This window comes from Bos taurus, chromosome X, assembly GCF_002263795.3.
Source record: "Bos taurus isolate L1 Dominette 01449 registration number 42190680 breed Hereford chromosome X, ARS-UCD2.0, whole genome shotgun sequence".
Taxonomy (NCBI): Eukaryota; Metazoa; Chordata; class Mammalia; order Artiodactyla; family Bovidae; genus Bos; species Bos taurus.
In genome coordinates, this window is record NC_037357.1 from 77,254,803 (window position 1) to 77,259,996 (window position 5,194).

The 5,194-nt window shown below is 47.4% G+C and overlaps 1 pseudogene; it reads right to left on the reverse strand.

Annotated features, from left to right (window-relative positions):
• Positions 1-257: 257 nt before the first annotated feature.
• Positions 258-2,408, reverse strand: LOC785316 (rho guanine nucleotide exchange factor 7-like; annotated as a pseudogene).
• Between the last annotated feature and the right edge of the window lie 2,786 nt (positions 2,409-5,194).

Sequence of the window (5,194 nt, forward strand, 5' to 3'; positions counted from 1 at the left end):
ATGTTCACTAGGAGCCTGCAAGTCCAGATGCCATCACTGCACTTATTGCAAAACGAGGTACTGGATGGATGTGGAGGGGAAGACATGCAGTCTGGCCTCAGCGCCTGTACCTCACAGCCGCCCCATGCTGCACGTCTCCACGCGCGGAAAGCAGTGGCTGTGCAGCCCCTCCCTGTAGCCCTGAATGTCATGGGCCCAGGGTCGCGGGGCTCTGACTCAGTCTCATAATCGGTCTTGATGAAGCACCAGGACGCCCCTCAGAGGTTCATCTCATCACAAGCAGGGTCGTTCACATTCTTGAGAACCTTCCTCACCAGCTTCTCCAGGTCTTCGCGGGCTCTCTGCTTCTCCTCCAGAGACTCCTTCATCTTGTCCTGTCGTAACTCCTGGACCTCATCTTTTAGCACGTAAACGGTGTCAGTGAGACTCTTTTCTTCTGTCACTGTCTGACCGTTACTTTTAATTTCTTCAACTATAATTTTCTCTTCTTCTGGAAGCAAAAGTTGTGGAGCAGATTATTTGCATGAACTTGAGTTGAATGTCTGCCATGTCTTGGTGCTGGTGCAGTAAGCCTTGATGACCTTCAGGATCTGGGCATCCTCCTCCAGCGCAGCTGTATTTTTCCTCAGCGCGAACTCCTTGTCCGAAAGCTTCCGCTCAGGCCTGCGCTTGGGGAGCAGCTTCTTCATGGTCTTGGGACTCTTGCTCAGGTCCTCTTTGTAGCAGAGGGCAGCCAAGGGCTGCAGGCGGGGGTGCGGGTCACAGGCAGCTCAGGCTCCAGGGCTTGGGGGTCTTTGGAGGCTCTAGGGGCCCCCTGTTGGTTGATGGTGGTGTGTGGAGTGCGGTGGTGGTGGGGGGTGTGTGGGGCAGCATGTGGTAGGCGGGCGTCAGCAGCACAGGCTTGCTGTCCACATGCTTGCTGGACCAGGTGATGAAGTGGGAAGCAAGGGTGTGAGACAGCACAGAGTGAGGCTTGATGGTGGGGTTTCCTGCCAGGGTGACCTTCGTCTGCTTCTGCAGATGGTCCACCAACTCGTGGAGGTCCTGCTGGTTATTGCAGGACACCAAGATCCGCTTGCTCATGCTCCCTGATATTTCAAACGCATTTCTATGATTTTTCACTGTTCTCAAGCTTTGTGATTGTCATTCCTGTAGTTGGTAGCTTTCCTTGATATATAAAACCACTCATCCTAGGACTGACAGACAACATTAGCAAAATATTTGGAAAGAGTAGATGGCTTTCATTCTTTTCCTCACTGCTGGCACACAGGATCAGGACCTGAGACATGTAAACAACGCTGCCCAGGGTCTTGATGTTGTCGCCCTCCCAGCTCCGGATGGCCCCTGTTAGGATCTGCAGCTCCAACTCCTTCCTCTTCCACACCTCCTAACACTGCACTGAGTGGTTTTTGAAGGCGGTCATGGATTTCTGAATATCTTGTCTGTCTGGGTGATAATCCTTCATGTGTCTCTCCAGCTCCTTGAGCAGCGCAGGGTACTTGTCTAGGCACATGTGGACAGTGACGCCAGTGGTCAGCATGAGAATCCCTGGGCTGCTGGCACCCTTCATCTCTATGAACTCTCCCAGCTCCTCACTGTGCTCCATGAGAATGCTGACCGTGAACAGTGGTTGGCACAGTACGCCAGGTACAGGGTCTTCGTTTGTGGCATCAAGCTGAGGAAGCAGCCCCCAACCCTCTGTTGGGTCTCTGGCATCTTGGTGCATTCTTCTAAAGACTGTACAAGTATTTGCTGGAAAAAAAAAAAAACATATTTCTTCTAGATTTCCCATTAAATATGAAGTGTTTGCTGAACTTAACTTCTCACTGGTCTGCAGGGGCCGTAGGTAGATTGAAAGCAGTTTGAAGTTCTTTAGAATATTCATTTTCTGTTTCCAAAATATTCTGTAGCACCACATTGTAACAGCTTTTGTTAATGGCAGTCGTATCAAATCCTTTGAGAGGGCTCTTCAAGATTCCGGGTAAGTAGTTGCTGGGGAACCAGCTAGTCCTGCCGTTGTGTGTGCCCTCCCACCAGCCCCCCTCCTCCACCCAAGTGACGTGGATGATGTCTCCTTTCGTGAAGGACACCTTGTCTTCATTCGTCTGCTGGAAGTTAAACTTGGCTCTGATGACCAGCTGATTGTCGCTATTATCGCTCATGTCCAAACTGCGGTACTGGCCCTGGAACAACTGTGAAGTCCTACCGTGAAGGCTGCAGTCCCAGGGAGTCAGAAGACTTGATCTGGTGGGAGGAGGGCCAGGCGCACATGGAGTCGCTCCCCAGGCCGATGTCTGCTGTTACTTTATTCAGCGTCACTAAGGAGCTGAGGAGCTTGTTGAAATTCTGCCCCTGATACAAATTGTTTGCATCAGACGTCTCCAGCTGCAGGGACACCCGGCAGCCTCGCAGGAACTTGTGAATGTTGCTCAGGCACTCGCCCTTGTTCCGGGGCTCTGGGTAGACCTGCACCACAGAGCACAGGTGCTGAGCGCTGTGCGCAGGTCACAGGCGTGCCCAGAGGCGAGCCGGACGCTGCCCCCTGCAGGCATGACCGCCCCTCAAGTGACCAGGGCGGGTGGCCCCGGTGGCTTGGAGCGACCCTGGCCGCCCCCCAGAGCCCGCACACTCGGCCACTGCCTCTCCTCATATTTAAGATCAATTTGTTAGGTAGGTAGAATAGGGAAAAGGAGTCCAAAATGGCGGTGGCTAAAACACAAGGAAGGTCAAAAGAAGGTCCGAGGACCAGAGTGAAGACTTCAGGCAGAACAAACAGCACTCCTGGCTGAGCCCAATTTGCATAGGGCAGGCCCAGGTGGAAGAAAAAACATATAAAAGGAGGAGCCAAAGCGCATTCTCATGGACTCTCTCTCCCGCATGCGTGTGCTCTCTCTCTCTCTCCCCCTCCCTCCCCACGCACTCCTCCACTGTCTTCTCTTTGAGTCTTGGGTTCTCCTGCTATCTTCTAAATAAAATGGAGCTGTAACACTGATTTGCCTAAGAGCTGTAGCATGGTTTGTCCAAGACCCGAGAGCTGTGACGTACCGAGGGCTTTAATGTTCATCGCTCCAAATCTTTGTTGTGATGAGACAAAGAACCGAGGAACATACACTCGCATGACAAATTTAACAAAAAAGTGCAAAACTTTTGAAAGAGGGGTCAAAGATAACAGCATAGGAAGACCCTGAGCTTGCCTCCTCACATATAGAGCAATTCCTGCCAAAGAACAACTAATTGGCTGATTGAACTGCTACTGCAATGAGAAGCATAACATAGAAATAGGTAGAAGAGATGGGAACATGGAATTTACAAGGACTCACATCTGATGTGGAGATCTGTGGTAGGGAGGGATATTGCTGAGGAGTCAGAGCACAGACTCACCCACCTTGAGACACAGTGAAAAAAACAGCAATTTAAAAGTCATCTAGACTATAGGTAAAGGAAATCTAGTCACTAACCCTAGAGCTTTGGGTTAATGGGCAGGAAATTGGAGGTCTCACCAGGGTTGGAGTTATCAGTGAACGCCATTGTTTGAGTTCCCCAGGCATTCCCTCAGGCCCATGCCCACTCCAGTTCTAGCCATTTCACCAAGGGCAATCTCAGGTGAAGTCACCCCCAGCCACTCCCAGGCTTGTGCCTAATCCAGCTCTAGCTGTTCTGCCATGGAGGCCTTGTTACAACACTTCCTGAGATTGTATCCAGCCCAAGCCCACTCTAGCCCCAGCTGTTTTACCAAAGTGGCTCCAATGTGGCACACCCCACAAGGAATTACCCTGGCCCAGGGCTGTTCCAGCTCCAGCCTTCCCATCAAGGTGGTCTCAGGAACATCACTCTCTGGGAATCACCACCAGTCCAACCCTCTTCAGCTCAAGTCACCCTGCCAAGGTTGCCTCAGTTCAGCACTCCCCAGGGACTTCCTTTGGCTCATGCCCACTCCAGTTCTACTAATCTGCCAAAGCTTTCAGGTGCAAGCATTCTACACAGGGGATGCTCCCACACAAGGCCCTCCTTCACCTATTCACAGAAGCAAAGACCAAAAGCACACAAAATGAGGAGTCAGGAATATGTTCCAAATGGAGGAACAAAATAAAAGCCCAGAAAAATAAAACCCCAATGAAATGGAGAGAAATAATTTACATAATAAAGAGTTCAAAAAACAATCATGAAGATACTCACTGAACTCAGCAGAGTGGAGGAACTCAGTGAGAACTTCAACAAAGGTTTTAAAAATATAGGGAAGAACAAACCAGAACTGAATAATATAATGACTGAAATAAAATATATTCTAAAGGTAATCAACAACAGATTACACGATACAGAAGAATGGATAAGTAATCAAGAAGACAGAATAGTGGAAATCACTCAATCATAACAGGAAAAAAAAAAAAAAAGAATTTTTTAAAGTGACGATAGTTTAAGGGACCTCTGGGACAACATCGAGTGTCCTAAGATTCACATTATATGGGTCCCAGAAGGAGAAGAGACACAGGAAGGGATGGAAGACTTATTTGAAGAAATAATGGCTGAAAACTTCCCTAACCTGGGGAAGGAAACAGACATCCAGGTACAGGATGCACAGAGAGTCCCAAAAAGATGAACCCAAGTCGTCACAATTAAAATGGCAGAAGTTAAAGAGATAATCTTAAAGGCAGCAAAAGAAGAAAAAAATAACTAATCATATAGAAAAGAAACCCAATAAAATTATCAGCAAAATTTTCAGCAGAAACTTTACAAATTTACAGGTCATAGTGCAGTGGCAGGATATACTTAAAGTACTGAAAGGAAAAAACTTACAACCTAGAATAATCAATTCAGTGCAGTAATCATTCATAATTGAAGGACAGATAAAGAGTTTCTCAGATATTCACAACTAGAGGAGTTCATCACCACTAAACTGGCCTTTTAAGAAAATTTAAAGTACATTTTTAAGTTAAACAAAAGGCCACTACTAAAATAAAATATATGAAAGAAAATATCTCATTGATAAAGGCAATTAAAAAGCTAGTATATAGGTTAAAAAACATAGTACAGTCAACCATGACTAAAATAACTAGTTAAGGGAGACACAAAATCAAAAGATGTATTGACAAAATATATCATCAAAAACATAAAATGTAGGTTGGGGGATAAAAATAGAGTATTTTTTGAATGCCTTCAAATTTAAGTGGCTATCAGGAGAAGGCAATGGCACCCC